An 18,603-nucleotide genomic window follows, 5' to 3' on the forward strand; every position below is an offset into this window, starting at 1 on the left:
AAGATATTTTGTCCTCATTTGTCTGCCTTTCCGTGTACCAAGTAATCTAAGTAATTTACAAAACTGGACAACTATAATTTTAGAGTGTGGATATTCTTGTGATGGCCAGAGCTCTCTCTGTGTCTGCTCTCTCCTACCCAGAATCACACAGACACAAAACTCCTACATCCAGTGAAAAATGACAACTTCCAGAAAGCAATGGGACAGCAAGTGAAGTGATGATGCTGGTTTCTGGAGGAAGGCTTACTGTTTGCCTTTTCCATTTTGAGGATGGGTTGTGTCTAAATGCACTTAGCTCTAATCAGAGGCATTAACATAACTTTATCAAACCCTTGAGATACAGCTTTACATTGATCAAGATAGCATACATATTTTTGAGAGTCTAAAAATAGTCAACATTGGGAAGTATACAGTAAGATTGTCATATTACTTTTAGAAGTTTAAACTGGCATCATTTAAAAAAACAACAACTTGGTAATATATAATCAAAATTTTGAAGGAGTTTATATGCTTGAGTTCATTTATTCTGCTTTTAGGAAACTCTCATGTAGAAATAATCACTGTGTAAAAGGTTTTATGTATAAAGAATTCACTGTAATAAGATTTTCAATATTAAAAATTAGAACTCTAAATATTCAGCAATAGAAAATTTGTTAAATGAAATATGAGATATGCATGTAAAGGAATATCTTGAAACCATCCAAAAAATACGGCAACAAAGGGAATACCTAAAGTATGATGTTAAATGAAAAAAAACAGAACATAGACCTCTGGTAGGAAAATGTTCTGATTTGCTTTAAATTTTTTTGGCACTTTTGCTCTAACTTTTGTTCTAATGTGAGATTATTTTCAAACTCTCTCTCTCTATCTATTTCTCTACATATTTTTCATAGGTACCTATGCATCTATCTACGTAGAAAAAAGAGAAGAAATAATTACAGCCGTGTGTTAGCAGTGTTTATCGTTGGGGTTACACATAATTTTTCTTTCTTATAATTTTTGTTTTAATTTCATGTAATGAACAGACGTAGGACAATAATGTTAAATTAAATGAGAATCATGACTTAAAAAGAGAATCTACACATATGCCAAAATGTAGCTTGTTAGCCATTAACAAATATACAGTCCATTTGTATGTCTCTATATATTTATAATCATCTTTATTCACAAAGAACAAGTTCTTAACTTCGTACTCTGTTACCTTAGAATTTTTCTCTTAATTCAACATCTCTCTTCTCTCCAGTTTTAAGGTCAAAGGGAGGGGAGTGAGAAAAACTTCTTCTTGATATAACTTTCTCTCAATCAAGTTTTAAAAATATTCCAATATCCTCCATAATAGACTCACTCTTCAGAATCACACATACTAAAGTGTTAATTCACAGTCTTGCTCATTACTTTCCCCCCAGATAATTTCCATGAATAGGTCCATAGAAAGGGAGTTAAAACCTAACTTTCAATGGATAGGATTTAAAAACCTTAGACCTGAAGTCTTTGGAAGGGATTCATTCATTCATTCATTCATTCATTCATTCATTAAACTATGTTTTTTAACTTGAATTTCTTTATGTGACGGTGGAGGATAATATAAAGATAAAACAAATATGTTCTCCTATTGTAGTATAGTGTATACTCTAGAACTAGAGAAAGATACAAGGTTACACAATTAAGTTCGCGAACTCATCCTAGAAAAAGTGTTACATACCTCATTGCTGAATATCACTATGGTCACCTTTGAAGTACTCCCCTTGGGAAGCTATGCACCGACACCAGCACCTAGACTATTTTTCAAAGCAATTTTGGAACTCTTTTTCTGGAATGGCCATTGGAGCTGTTGTTGTATCCTGAATGTTATCAAATATCTTTCTCTCAATATTTCCTTTATTTTCAGAAAAAGAAAGACATCATTGGGAGCCAGATCAGGTGAGTAGGGAGGGTGTTCCAGTACAGTTATTTGTTTATTGGCTAAAATTTCACTCACAGACAGTGCCGTGTGAACTGATGCATTGTCGTGATGCAAGAACCATTAATTGTTGAGGAAAAGTTCAGGTCATCTAACTTTTTCATGCAGCCTTTTCAGCACTTGGTTAACTGTTTGTCCAGTTGGCACAAATTCATAATGAATAAATCTCTTTTATATCAAAAGAGTTAGCAACATCATTGCAATAATTTCGCAAACTTAATTGTCAGACCTCGTATGCTAATAAGTAACCAGAATACAATTAAACAATGAAATACGTAGCAGAAGAGGAATAATAAAATGCTACAAGGCCCCTTACACCATATATAAAAATTAACTCAAAATGGATCAAAGTATAAATGTAAGACTTAAAACTCTAAAACTCTTAGAAGAAAATACAGGGCAAAAGCTTCAAGACATTAGATTTACAATGATTTCTTGGATAGGACACTAAAGGCACAGGCAACAAAAGAGAAAAATAGATTTGATTTCATGAACATTAAAATAATTATGTATCTCCAAAGACAAAGGTAGTAAAAGCTAAAATAAATGAATGCGACTACATCAAACTTAAAAGCTTCTGCACAGCAAAAGAAACCATCGACAAAATAATGAGGTAACCAACTGAATGGGGGAAGATTTTTGCAAACAGTGCCTCTGATAAGGTGCTAATATCCAAAATATACAAGGAGCTCATGCAACTCAACAACAACAAAACAAACAACCCAATTGAAAAATGGGCAGAGGACCTGAAGAGACATTTCTCCAAAGAGGACATAGAAATGGCAAATAGACATATGAAAAAAATGCTCAACATCACTAATCATCAGAGAAATGCAAATGAAAACCACAATGAGCTATCACGTCACCCCAGTTAGAATGGCTATCATCAATAAGACAAATAGTAACAAGTGTTGGAGAGGCTGTGGAGAAAAAGGAACCTTCATACACTGTTGGTGGGAATGCAGATTGGTGCAGCTGCTATGGAAGGCAGTGTGGAGGTTCCTCAAAAAATTATGAGTAGAATTACCGTATGACCCAGCAATCCCTCTCCTGGGTATCTACCCCGAAAATCTGAAAACATTTATACATAAAGACACGTGTGCTCCAATGTTCATTGCAGCTTTATTTATGGTTGCCAAGACATGGAAATAACCAAAATGTCCTTCGATAGATGAATGGATAAAGAAGTTGTGGTATGTATACACAATGGAATACTATTCGGCGGTAAGAAAAGATGATATAGGAACATTTGTGACAACATAGATGGATCTCGAGATTATAATGCTAAGTGAAGTAAGTCAGACAGAAAAAGCAGAGAACCATATGATTTCACTGATATGTGGTATATAAACCAAAAGCAACAAAAGAACAAGACAAACAAATGAGAAACAGAAACTCATAGACACAGACAATAGTTTAGTGGTTACCAGAGGGTAAGGGGGGTGGGGGTAGTAGATGAGGGTAAAGGGGAACAAATATATGGTGATGGAAGGAGAACTGACTCTGGGTGGTGAACACACAATGGGATTTATAGATGATGTAATACAGAATTGTACATCTGAAATCTATGTAACTTTACTAACAATTGTCACCCCAATAAACTTTAATTAAAAAAAAAAAAATACGTGTCAGGTGAGAGTCCATCTTGCTTCTGCCCCAAACAGACTCTCACATCCAAGTCACTAGTTTGCCAAGAACCCTGAGCAGATCATCACTTACCATGCTATCCCAGGTGACATTTTCTGCTACTACCACAGCGGCCCCCTCTCTGAAGAATGCAGCCCTCCTTGGTCCAAGGGTATTGCAGACAACAAAGTTCTTTCACGCTGGGCAGCCATGTCTTGGCCTTATACCACCTCTTTCTGAATATGATGGGAAAGGTTGTCATGTGCTGATTTCTGAGGAATCCCTCCAGTTCCTTTCTCCTAAAACTGATGTAATGGGATCCTATGTGCTTAGAACTGGGCTTATCTTATATTTTCTATCCAAAGCCATATATGTGAGACCATCTCTGACATATCAACAATAAAGCTGATTGTCTATGTAATTAAAAATTATGGTGCCTGTATTGGGGAATTTGCTGACAAATTCAATGATCAAAAAATTACCCAGTTAGAAGAGGTGGAATGGGCTGCCATCAAATACATCCAGGATCCAATTGATCTGAAGAAGTCACAGTAGGCACTGATCCAAAAGCGCCATTACCTTTTTGATGTCTGGAGGAATAAGATTGATATGGACTTGGAGGTTACTTACCAGGAATGGCTGCATAAAATATACAGGAGGTAAAGAATTGCCTGGACTTTCATATGTCTGTGCAGAATATGATGCGTTGAAAGGAACAAGAGCACAGGATAAACTGGATGGATAAGCACATGGTACAGAGAAGGAAAAGGAGACAGTTGCCAGGTGCCTTGTAGATCTAAAGCTGCTTGCAAAGAAAGCTCAAGCACAGCCTGTAAATGCATCTATGTCAATTGAGACAGCTAGAAACAGTTGACTGACTAAATGAAAACTAGTTTATGTGACAAAACTAGTTTATCTTTTTTGTATTGTTGTCTATTGAAGTTACAGTTTATCCCACCTAAAAACACAAAAATTGAGTTTCATACAGTGAGAGAATTAAAGTAAGCTATTGGCCACTGGAAAAAAATAACGGGGGTGCCAAAAACTGTATACACATGGCTTGTATTTATGTTTAGTTATTGATATATATTATTACAATTTTAATACAGTTTTTTCCTTTCTTAAAATGTGTATACATTTTTTTGGCACTCTCTGTATATGCTTCAAAAGAAGGTATCAACAGAGTTAAAAAGACAACCCACAGAATGAGAGAAAATATTTGCATATTATATACTTGATAACAGATTAATATCCAGAATATATAAAGAACTCCTAAAATTCAACAATAACTGACCAATTCAAAAAGAGCAATGGACTTTAAAAGACATTTCTCTAAAAAAGATACACATATGTTAGCAAGCACATGAAAAGGTGCTTAGCATTAGGGAAATATAAGTCAAAAAACTACAATGAGATTCTACCTCACACGCTTTAAGATGGCTACTATCAAAAAAATGGACAATAATTGTTGGAGATGGTGTAAAGGAATTGAAACCCTTGTGAACTATTGGTGGGAATGTAAAGTGGATCAGCCACTGTGGAAAACAGTATGGCACTTCCTCAAAAAATTAAAAATAGAGTTACCATATGATCCAGCAATTTCATTTCTGAGTATATACTTACAAAAATTGAAAGAAGTTCCTCAAAAAAATATCTGTACACCCATGTTCATAGCAGCATTATTCACAATAGCTAAAATGTAGAAGCAAACAAGTTCCATCAATGGATAAGTGTATAAACAAAATATGACATATACATACAATAGACTGTCATTCAGCCTTAAAAATGAAGGAAATTCTGACATATGCTACAATATGGATGAAGCTTGAGGGCATGGCGAAGTGAAATAAGCCAGGCACAAAACGACTAGTCATGTATGATTCTACTTATGTGAAGTACTTATTCAAAATCAAAAAGTAGAACAGTAGTGCCAGGGGCAGGGGGAAGAAAGGAATGGGGAGTTATTGTTGAGCGGGAATAGAGTTTCAGTTTTGCAAGATGAAAAATATTCTGAATAGGTTGGTAGTGATACTTACACATTATAAATGAATTTAACACAGCTAAGCTTTGCAGTTAAAAATGGTTAAGCTAGTTGAATTTTAAGTTATGTATATTTTACCACAAAAAAGAAGAAAAGAAATGTTATAAGGCCTTCAGAGAAAGAACTAAATGAATATATGTTCAAAACTGTATAATACAAATGAATAAAATAGTCCATTTTAGGAGAAATTAAAGATATTACCAGGCTCTAAGAAAAGGTATGCAATTTCAATACCGTAACATAAAACCTTCTGAAAAAGTAGATTGTAGTAGCTCAGAGAGGCATTTTCTAATGTAAGTGTCAAGACAGATAACAGGGCTTCTGCTTACTTTTTCTCACACACCACAATCTTCAACTCTATTTACCTCCTTCCCCAAATAATAGCAAAATAAAATATCTGGCTAAAATGTGAGAGTATGCAATAGTTATATTTTTAATCAATAATTTATTTGTTAGCATCAATTGTATATAAAGATAAAAGAAGGAGCAGAACAGGATTACTAGCAATATGGAAATATAGATGGAACCAATTGAACTTGCTGATATTGGACAGTGTTTGACCTACACGAGGGGCAAGTTCACATGGTTTATTTAATAGATATTTGACAACTAGAAAACATGGAATTCTAAAAAGATCTCTAAATGAGGTGCTTGTCTTTATTATATAAAGTGTGTTCACTTAACAGAATCTAATTTTTTAAAAAACTGTTGATGTATAACTGGAGCTCTACATTCATAATATCTGTATCCAAAGAACTTTTGTACTTGTCTTTAATTGGAGAGGCTGCAGTCTGTCATATAACTTTAACATGTGTAATATCCCTTAAATTCTTCAGACATTTTTAGGCACAACATAGTTAATGACTACTAAAACTAGTTTGGCTCTTTGATGAGTCTGGACATTTTAATTCCTATTATGGCACAACACGTTCATCTGACAGGCTTATAACTTTGCTGGTAACATTTTAATAAAATGCTTATTTCTGTGTTTTGTTGTTATTCAGCCTGGCCCAGCTCTTGGAAAACTGTAGAGTGTAAGAATCTGGTTTCAATTTCCTTCCATTTTGATTGTACCATAGCACAATGTTTTATGCTGCACATACATGTATGCATTTGGATACAGGGACGACACATTGGGGAAATGTCAATTGGTTTGCTGTTCTTGGTATATATAACAATACAACTTAATATAAATACTTAATGTATCTTACTGGTTTTGGTGATGGATTGAGTTGTACCATGGTGCCACAATTCTTGATCTTTGTAATTTGTTTGATTCTTTGGATCATTTAATTTTGTTAGGCGGGGGTGTTTTACTTCTTAATGACAAAAAGAGAGCACACTCTTTTCTAACAGCTGTTCCTTCTATGTATCCTCTCTCCACCTCTCTCCTCTGTAACAGTTGAAGCATTAAATCTAATCTTTGTATCTGAAGGGAGATTTTCCTTATATTTATCTAGGGGCTGCCTTTGTCTTCCTAATTTTTCAATTATGTGCAGTCAGAACTGGTTAATCTGAATTAGTATGCAAACTCCATTTAGAACTAAATAGAAATCAGTATAGCAAGTCAGAAAAAGAGTGAATAGCTGAATCATTTTCATTACTGCACAAAGAGAAATATTCTTCTCTGTAACAGCCCATTTGTTGTACATCCTTCCTTACTCTAACCCAAGATTTTTGAAGCTCAGCACTGTTGACGCTTTGCACCCGATAATTCCTGATTGTGGCCACTGCCCCATGCCTTGTGGAATGTTTAGCAATATCCCTGCCTCAGATGCCAGGAGCACCCTACACCCCAGTCATGGCCATCAAAACTGTCTTCTGACATTGTCAAATGTTCCCTGGGGAACTGACCAAAATTGTTTCAAGTTGAGAACCGCTGCTGTAACAACTCTAAAACCTTAATTTCGCTATAGCAGCCAGGACAAATAAAGCACTGATGTACATAGGTGTTCAAAAGTCAGTTAAAATTGACTGTTACAGCTAGTAAAAGGATGCAAAATGTTGCACAGAGCTGTACTTGGCAACTGGTAAGAGGCTTGAAGGAATCTCAGTCTGGTGTCGTATAGATCAGAAGGCACCTTGCTTACATGTTAGCACCTAATGAATACTATACACTCAGATGACAGCCAGTTAAAGGGGCTTATATTGAATACTCATCAAGTACAACTAGAACTTTAATTTTAATACATAGATGTGCTCTTTACTAACAACCTATATCTGGATTTTTAAGTAGTTGTCTATTGATACACAGGCATTAAGCCTAAGATATTTCAGTCATTAAAACTATTATTTATTACAACCACAATGTGCTATGATAGGTGTGAGGAGAAGTACAAGAATGAACACATCACCTATCCACAGCCGTGGCTCCTCCAGCCCTAGACTCAGACCAAACCCTTTACCCTGGAGCCTGTATCTCAGTCTACTCCACAGGGGTGACCTTACCAAAGCTGAAAGGCAACACATTGCCTGCTCCTTTTAGCTATTTATATCCCAACCTACAGGAAAGATGTACACATATGTATATGTATGTCTGTATCTATATCTGTATGATGTGTGTGTGGTTGGTATATATTTAGATGACAACATAAACAGATTTCCTCCAAAATAAAAGTGAACAGAACAAAAATTATTAACTCTTCTCTCTTAGGTAGGGTGAATTGTGAGGGAAATTTTGTTTATATTGAGCAGGATGGGAATATAAATGATAAAATAAGAGAAGGGATATAATGGTACATAGGAGACCATTCATAATAAAGAACTGCATGGAAGAGGGTTGATGAGACACAACGAGCCAGGCGGTGTGAGGCAAAAGATTGGAGGTATTTAGAGGGAGGGATTGCTGCTGAGAATTGTGAAATTTTGAATTTTTAAGAAATCAATGTGACTTAAGAGGAAATGTCAATACAATTACTAATAATGTCAAATATTTAATAGTCAGAAAACGATTAGTAAGAAGTCACTATCAACATTGGTGTGGTAGTTTCACCTACTAGTTCAGTTATTTTAGCCCCTTCATAGGGACTCTCAACATCCTGCAAAAAAAAAAAAAAAAAAAAAAAAAAAGAAAGAAAAATATGGGAACAAGTAGAAAATTTGGCTCCAGAACTGGTACTTAAACCTCCCTTTGTTTCATTTGAGCCCATAGCTTCTTACTCTTACTGTCCCTGCATATCTGATGCATTTTGGCTTTGGATACTTACCTTGGGCTCCAGGTCTGACAAAACATTTAACTAAACATGTTTTTTCAGTCCTTTACCTCAGATATGAGGAATTCTGATAATTCTGAAGAAAACAATACTCCTCTTTCACTCTGACTTAGGAAACTGAGGTTACTAGGAACAAACTTTTCCTACTTTTTCTTCTGGGAGAAAGAGATATTTTAGATACAGTTATTCAAAACCTGGTCTACAGGCTGCAGAAAACATTAGAAGTCCTTAAAACTTTAAAATTAATGCTATGTTTCCCATAAACTCACATATAGTAGTCAAGATTCTTTCGGCTTTAAGTGACAGAAATGGAACTGAAACTAGTCTAAGTAAAATAAACAAATAACCAAAAATGAAAATGAAAAAAGGTACAGTTCATGGGAGGGCTCATGTAACTGAATTAAAAACGCATTGGTAGATGGCTTCAGGCACTAGTAGATATAGAGGTTTATAATATTTTCAAGACCTGCTCTCTCTTTTTCTCTTTCTGTTTCTTAGATGTAATCTTTTTAAATAGCAAAACATAGCCATTGTCATAGCTAGTAAGGATTTAAATCTTACTAGCTTACTAAATTTTATGCACCAAAAAGGACTCTTGATTACAAAACAGAAGGTAAATGCATAACTTATGCAAAGAAGAAAAAATAAATTTATGGAAAGAATATGCAGTAGTCTGCTAGATGAACGGGCAGCCTAGGAAACTGGCCTGGATAAACAGCATAAATTTCAGAGGCTAAGAATCCCAGATCACAGCACAGGAAGTCTCATGAGATGCTGAAGCCACTGCTAGTCACTCCCTACTACTGCCGATCACTGCTAGCACTGGAAAATAAAGAACTGGTTCAAAGTAACCGTAGTTCTCCAAACTACACCCACAAAAGTCTCTAAGTATTCCTGGACAGTGGCATCAGATTGGAGTAAGCTAGCTCCTACGCCTGTGTCTTAACTGCCCAAGAGTATTTAAGAGGTGTTATTTCCCCTTTAATTGTCATAAGTGGATACTGACTTTAAACAAAGTCCATTCAATGAGGATTCCATCAAAATAGAAAATATTTTCAAATGCTGTGTGGCAAAAGCTGACAAATACCCAGTAAAGCATACCCTTTTAGTGAAGAGGAAGAGAAAATAGATTTGAGTATTTAAATACATACATGGCAGACCAGGGAAGGAAGGAAATATGTGTAGGAGTTACAGACCTTGTTTCTTAACTATTTTTAGAGGCTGGAAATTGCTATTTATAAGTTCTCTTCTATAATATACTTCATGTCTCCTTTTACTTCAACTAATGACTCAGCGGTTTGGAGTTAAGTTCTTTACCCACAGGGGTTACATAGACCATAGTTTCTGGTGTATGTCAGTCCTTGGAGTACTTACTTGTATGGAGTTGACACAGCTTTCTATCACGGTTATTCCTTAAAGCAACACAAGTATGAGGAGTTGTCCCAAGGAATCTCTTGATTTCATCCATACATCTTTCCTCTTCCATTGTAAAGTTGCCATATTTGTTTTCCATCTGATTGTCAATAAACCTAACCCTAACAGCAATGTAATTTCCTTGTTGCCTTTTTTTTTCAGTGAAATAACAGATCCAGTCTCACCTTCTAATTCAAGGCAACCACTGGTGAGCAGTGTTCTCCCCAATCTAGAGCTTTTATTAAGTCCTTTATATGTCATTTCATTATTCTGTAAGACCAGCTAATTATGTATGATTTTCATGTAAAATCAATGAATTTTTGGACCATCAGCGCAGTTATTCATTTGTTTCTATGCAATGATTTTCTGGTCATAAATAATGCTGTTAGCATAAAATGATGGCATAGAAAACAAACTATGAGACTACCACTGATATGGCTTGCAGAATGATAACATCCAAATCAGAATCAGTTTCTATTCTAGGAATGACAAATTGCTTCCCCCTAAGGTGGAAGGCATTAAAAGCAATGAGCTTGTCTCCAGGTACTGTTTGTTCTTGACAGGGGGTTCAAGTGTGGTCACTGCTGCTGTGTATTAGGTTCTCACTGGGGTGGTAGACAGATCAGCTTATGTGACAGGATTTACATGTTGTTGAACCAACTCCTGCCAACATATTTCTATGAGCTTCTTGGCAGTTGTTCAACTAATTTATATCTGCTTAAGCTAGCTGATGTAAGTCTCTGTGGTTTACTATCAAGAATCCTGAGTGTCTTGGGCATTTGGTTCCCAGAATGAAGTAAAAGAATATCTCTCTTGTTATCTATGAAGGGAGACAGGTGCTTGCTTTCCAATGATTCCCATACAATGGGGGATTGTTCCAAAACAGGAAGGGTGTTCAGATGGTTGGAAGCCATATTTGTTTCCTATGGCTGCTATGACCAATTATGACAAATCTGCTGCCTTAAAACAACATAAGTTTATTATTTTAGAGTTTGGTGGTCAGAAGTCCAAAATCAATTTCACTGGGCTAAAGTCAAGATATTAGTAGTGCTGGTTTTTCTCTGGAAGCTTTGAGGGGATAATTCATTTATTTTCCTTGTCTAGTTTGTAGTGGTTGCTGGTATACCTTGGCTCGCGGCCCGTTTCTCCATCTTAAAGCACATCACTCCAAACTCTGTTTCCTTTGTCACGTGACTTTCTTTGTGCCTCCCTCTCATAAAGACACTTATTGCAATTAGGACCCAACTGGATAATCCAGGATAATATCCCCATCTCAAGATTCTTAATGTAATCATATTTGCAAAGTTCCTTTCCTGTAAAGTAACACTCATCGGTTCCAAGGATTAGAACCTAAATATCTTTGGGGCCATTATTCAGCTTTCTACAGAAACCGATTCTACTCCAAGGCAAAAACAAAACAAAACACAAAATAAAACAAATAAAAAAGCCGAATCCCAAGAAGAACTTTGAATGTCTTGAGTCACAAATCTCTCTCTGAATCTAGGGGTAGATGGAAGATGGTCTCATCCAGTTCACATTCTCATAGAATTAATCTTCTTGGGAAATGGCTAAAATTTATGAAGCATTTAATATGTGCCTATTACACTAAGACTTTGCTTGTATTATGTCATTTATTACTCATTATTATCTTACAAGCAAGGAACAATAATTATCTACATTTTATAGATGAGAAAACTGACGAATAGAGAGGTAAATAACTGGTAACAAAGATACAGAGAACTGGGACATGAATCTAGGCGTTTTTATTCTGAAACTTGCATATTTAACCATGAAGTGATGCTAGGGTGAAAATGAAGGACAGGCAAAATGGAAAGATCTCCACTACTGTCCATGAGCATGCTATCATTCTATTGTCACAGGTTGAGTTCTCCTGAAACAGATACTGAGATGGAATTTGGGAAATAAGATGTTGATTAGGGATCAGCATCTGTGAAAATAGGGGGAGGGGAGCAGAATTGGGCAGAAGGAGAAGTCAAATTCTGATAAAGATTTAACAAAGCCTTGGTCAACTCAGTAAGGATCTGGAGCAAATTCTGCACATCAGATGGTCCTGCATTATCCTGAAATACCGTGTTTCCCTGAAAATAAGATGTAACTGGAAAATAAGCCCTAGCATGACTTTTCAGGAGGACATACCCTGAACATAAGCCCTAATGAGTCTTTTGGAGCAAAACTTAATATAAGACCCGGTCTTATTTTCGGGGAAACATGGTAGCTGGACCTTAATACCCTCACCTCATTCAGTCACTGATGTGGGCTTTTCTGAGAAGGATATGACCTCAGGCAAAGTGACTCTTAGCAGGTGAGGCAGACACTCAAGAGAGCCAAAGGTTGTCTGCTGAAATAAATTCTTATAGCTGGACAGAGAGTCCTTTCTTAGAGGAAGATCTGGAGTGGGGCACATCTCTTTGTCTACCATACCTACCATTTAGATCAGTTTACAACCTTGTCCATATATTAGGATAATGTGGGGAACTTTTGAAAAATACCAGTGCTAGGGTTGTATCTCACTCTAACTAAATCTAAATCTCTAAGTTATGGCATAACATCCACATTTTAATAGAATCCCCAGGATTCTATTGTGTAACCAGGATTGAGAATTATTAATAGAGAACAAGCCTAAGGACGTAGGTTATTTTTTGGAACTTCCAAAATAAGGGAAAAAAAACTATCATTAAAAGCCACTGGGGTTGTTGAGAAATTCATTTGTAATAAGGTATCTATAAACACACATTTTAATTAGCTTTTTTTATAACTAGTTTTTATATTCACAGACATAAATAGAAACATGTGCAACATATACACAAATTATCATATAACTTTATATAATTTTTGCTTAAGTATTTCCCTAAACCTGCTTGTATGGTATTGAAAGAAGATCATTTTTATCCCTTTGGTCTTTAAATAACTCTTTATGAAAAACTTAGTTGTTCAGCACCATAGAATCTTAGATGGATGAATTTCCAATTATCTATTTATAAATGAAATTCTGACCTCACTGCTGGAAAGGCCATGCCTAGTATGATCTCTCAGCCATATGGCTGAGAAAATGAAGTGGTAAGTTTATTCTTCTGAGATATATGTTGATGCCTCAGCTAATTAGTCTTTTCCAAATTTATGTCACTGTTCTTAAAAGACATGATACAGAGAAAAATCTATGGTATTTAGTTAATAATATACCAACTTATTTTGAAATGAAGCCAGGTAAATCAACTGGTAATCTTAATTAGGAGACAAATGAGTAAACCCTTATAATTCTGAATTTACAGAATAATCACTGTTGTTTTCACTTGAACTGGGATGCTTTCATAGCAAAGATTTAATTTATTTACAATTGTAATAATTATTTTAATTTAAAAAAATCCTAATTATATTTTACTGGAGTGGGCAGCTCTGCTCCTATATTTCCTGTTTCTTGTGGTTTAGATCACTTTTATCTGTACTTAAAGATGTAACTCTAACTCAGATTTAGGAACCAATTCTGACTCAAAGATCTATGTGACAATGAAAGACCTAGCCAGTAAATTGCTGGTTTGGCATTGCTAACCTTGGTAGATAACATGCCTCCTCTCTTTGAACCCTTAACTCTGTGTCCATAGCCTAATACCAGACCTTTCAGATGCCAAGAGCTTACGCGGATTTGCTGTGACTGCCTGACACTTGAATCTTTGTAACAATCAGCCAGTTCCCTATTTGGAGTAAGACTATTGAATCTTGGTCTTGGCACTGACTTGTGGTAAATAGATTGTTGTTTTTCTTGTCTTTCTGTTTTCTGATAAATTAATATTTTGAGTTTGAGGATGTGTTTTCACACTCCTATTTCTAAATGTCTATCCATGTCCTATATAACATTTTCTTATACTCAGACTTGGACCATCTTACTAGATCTTTTTGAACTCCTCAGTTTTTACAAGTACTATGTACTTTCCCAATTGTTAAGATTCGTTATCTTAATGTAACTTAAGACTTTAAACATCACTCTCTGTTGGCCCAGAATTTTACTTAGATATTATATATAAGTAGCAGATTGTAAATCACAAAATTATTATTTCAAAAAATATTACTATACATAGAATGGTTAACCCAATATATAATATAATATGAATGATTGGTAAAGCACAAAATGATTTTAAAAAAGAGCTCAGGGTCATTATGTTCTAAAGTATAACGTGAGTTTCTAGAAGATTGCTATTGCTAAATCATGAAGTATGGAACAGTAATCACTTACTGCCCATAACTAGTAGGTTGTTGGAAACAGAGGTAAAATAGCTAATATAATTTGTATGGATAAACATCTTTCAAAGTCCTGTGCTTATTTTTTATTATTACTTTTTTATAATTGGAAAGGTTTTTTTTCATTTTATGAATTTTTATCATTTTTTACAGTTTTTAAAAGATATTTATTATAATATATGACAGTTAAGTTTGTGAACTTGTTGCAATGATGGCCACAGAAGCAGAGTACAGGATCAGTAGGTGTAAGGAGATTATAATCTACATAGTAACTAAATATACACAAATAAAGAGATGGAAGTGGTAGAGAGAGTTCTGAATTGAAAGCCAAGAGACCTGACTCTTTGTTTCAAATACATCAATAACCGACCAGGGCAGTCCATCTCTTTGTACCTCTGTTTCCTCATTTATAAAACAAAGGTGTGATGAATTATGGTGAGGGGCTTCCAGCTGTGGCTTACATTTGTATTTAGTTTCACCTTATATTTATAGGGTGCATTATGGTCTACAATGACTGTTTATTCATTTACCAAGTATGTAAGTTACTTAATAGTTATTAAGTACTTACCATTTGTTATTTCCCTCCCTTGAACAAAAGCACAAAAGCACAAAATGTAACTAAGGTAAGTCCTTATCGATGGGACACTACCTACCAAGTAGGGGGAACATACAAGCTCTGACAATTAAGTTCGAGAACTTGTTGCAACGATGTTGCTACCCCTTTTTTAATATCAGAGGGATTATTCATTATGAATTTGTACCAACTGGACAAACAGTTAACCAAATTTACTATTTGGAAGTGCTGAAAAGGCTGTGTGAAAAAGTTAGACGACCTGAACTTTCCGCCAACAATTCATGGCTCTTGCATCACAACAATGCACCAGCTCACACAGCACTGTCTGTGGGGGAATTTTTAGCCAGTAAACAAATAACTGTATTGGAACACCCTCCCTACTCACCTGAACTGGCTCCCAATGACTTCTTTCTTTACCCAAAGATAAACAAAATATTGAAAGGAAGATATTTGGATGACATTCAGTACATCAAGGGTAATATGATGACAGCTCTGATGGCCATTCCAGAAAAAGAGTTCCAAAATTGCTTTGAAGGGTGGATTAGGCGGTGGCATTGGTGCATAGCTTCCCAAGGTACTCTCTTCGAAGGTAACTGTAGTGATATTCAGCAATGAGGTATGTAGCACTTTTTCTAGTATGAATTCATGAACTTAATTGTTAGAACTTGTGTGTGTGTGTGTGTGTGTGTGTGTGTGTATAGGTATATGTATATATATGCATACATGGATAATCTTGCATGTATGTATCTATGTATCCATGTATCTATGCATCCAACTATGTATGTATGTATGTATGTATGTATGTATCTATTAATATCTATTATCTATCTATTATGTATTGCACACTGCAGAAAGACCACAGGAACACATCTGTAGTTAAGGTTGTGTTTATTGGTGCTTCTTACAATAAGAGAGACCATCTAACATGGGGAACAAGTAGAGGGGTGTTAGGAAGGGCTTGTTACAGGACTAAACCTTGTGTTAGGGTTTTGAGCGTCTAGTGAAGCTTTGAATTGGGGTTCTCAGAAACTGGGGACATTCTTAATTTGTTATCTTAATAAATTTAATCTGGGAAGCACGAGGGACAGAATGAGACTAAAACTCTATTTGGTAAGGAAACAGCAGTCACTGATGTTAACTAGGAGAATGCCACAGTTAATCATTTTTGTGGTTTGTTTTTTCTGCGCTTGTCTGTTTTATCTGTGTTCAGACATTGTCATGTAGTGGTCCTGTGTTTGTCTTGCTCCATCATAGTCACAGGGAAGTCTTTTCCGATCTTGGTGTTCTATGAAATGGATTGTATTCATTAGGAGAAGCCATGGTCTAGCTGTGGGTGCCAAACCATCTCCCAACTGTCAGGACTTCTTTTTTTTTTCTTTCTCTAAATATAGGTACATGTATTTGTAACCATATTTAGGACTATTTATTACATTATTGTCATGCTTTATTTGTATTGGTATTTATAATGATATTGGCATCAAGTTGGGCTATTTTAAATGTTGAGAGAAAATTAGAAAAGAGAAATTGGTTTAATATGTAAATAATTTAATAGAATCAATGATTGCTAAATTGTGTCTTTGTGTACTTTACAAACAAGGGTATCTTTGTTGTTTGAACACAGAAGAATGATGGGAAAACTGCGTCTTCAGAAATCATACAGTGACATATAGACATGAAAATTTAAAAAGACTGGGCTTTATGGGCTTTAACTTTTTTTAAGAAGTAATTTACTTGCTTGTACATCATTCACTGCATTGCCCTAATGTTCTTCACATCAATTGTACTGGTTTGGTAGTTTTCATTTAATTTGTAAATATTTTAGTTTTATATTTGGGTAAGAACTCAAACTAGTTTAATAATAAGAGATACTTAAACTAGTTTAATTAAAAATAATTAATTAACATTGTGTCTATGAGAATTTTTTCCTTTTAAATATTTCTGAAATCATTTGATTAGACCAGCAGATGACTTGTTGTCACCTCAATACACCTGTGCTTCCCATTTTATGTGTTTTCCAGTGTTTTTGTGCTTTTTTTTTTTTTAATTCTACCTGAGTGGGCCTTCTTTTCATTTCCATCTCTTGAAATTCTACACATCCTTCAAGGACCAACTCAAATGTCACCTGTTTTTTTCTCATTAGTTTAATAGAACTTGAACTCTTCCTTCTCTGTGCTCTTATCACATCTTTATAGTAAAGGCAAAGCTTTGTCCATTTGTTCTGTTGAGCTCTATTTATGTGGGTAGCAGTCTGCTAACTTGTAAGCTCCTTGAGGGTAAGAAGCTCTATATTAATTATTACCTTCCCCATATTGTTTCATGTAAGTGTTGGCATATATAACTCACTAAATAAACATGATTTGGCATAAAATTCAGACCATTCAATATTTCAAAACTACTAGGATTTTAGGAAAATTTGCAGATGTCAGAGTATTAATTTTGAAATGAAAAAGATCAAGGTGATTTAATAAACATCGAAAAATATAATGAGATAAAGGAAAATCTGCTCTTTATGTGAAATAATGGTAAGAACAATTTTTGTTATAGCAAATACATTACATGTTGACTATATGTCAGACATTTTGTGAGCACTCAATTTGTAAAAACTTGTTTAATTTTCATATGACCCCTATGAAGTAGATATAATTATTATTTCCATTTTACAGATGAGAAAACTGAGGCATGATGAAGTTAAATACATCGTCCATAGCCACATAGTTACTAAGTAGTGGAGTGAGTTTCCAGACCTACATTTTGCTCCACAGTCAACTGCATAATTAAATTGTACAAATACAAATTCTATTTAGATATAAGTTTACATTCAAATGTCAAAGATGTCAGGTTCTGGAAATGATTTTTAGGGTACATTGTGACCTTTGCTAAGGTGCCTGGAAGTAGATGAGCAGGAATATTCTTATTCACAGCCACGTTTTTAAGAGTACCCATGTTTTATAGGTTCCTTAAAATTAAGACATTTAATGTTTCTACATATTTCCTACATGACTATTTTAGAAAAATAATGATAACATTCAATTAAAATGAATGTGCAAAGAATATTCTGTGAAGTAAATTTGAAAGCCCAAAATGCTTAATGCTGTCACAGAGTTAGAGGTCATGATTAGTCCCTATCAGTTCATAAAGGAGTTCCCTTTGATGGAATTTTATAACACTATTTCTAGTTATGTGGCAATACTATCTATTCACATAACAATCTAAAGCTTTGTTATAATCATTTGCGACAAATATACTGGACCCGAAAATTTACGGTTTATTTCCCCCCACATCCAACACAGATGACTAACTTTTAAGAAGCCTGAAATTGTATTAGACACTTCAGTTATTCAATGACAAAAATGTTCCAAGAAAGATGATAAAGGCCTTTTTCATGTTTGACCTGTGACTCAATTTTGCCCATTTTAAAAAATAATTTGTTTCCATGTTATGTTCAATAAATTGCAGATGAGTCATACTCATCAAAATAAGCTTAACTGGCATGTAATAGGGAATCCGGCCAGAACATTTTTGA

The 18,603-nt window shown here is 34.9% G+C and overlaps 1 pseudogene; it reads left to right on the plus strand.

The window, feature by feature from the left end:
* Positions 1-3,680: 3,680 nt before the first annotated feature.
* Positions 3,681-4,460, plus strand: LOC109452313 (ATP synthase peripheral stalk subunit b, mitochondrial pseudogene; annotated as a pseudogene).
* Positions 4,461-18,603: the final 14,143 nt, after the last annotated feature.

This window comes from Rhinolophus sinicus, chromosome 4 (assembly GCF_057876585.1).
Source record: "Rhinolophus sinicus isolate RSI-liver-muscle chromosome 4, RSI-T2T, whole genome shotgun sequence".
NCBI classification, from domain to species: domain Eukaryota; kingdom Metazoa; phylum Chordata; class Mammalia; order Chiroptera; family Rhinolophidae; genus Rhinolophus; species Rhinolophus sinicus.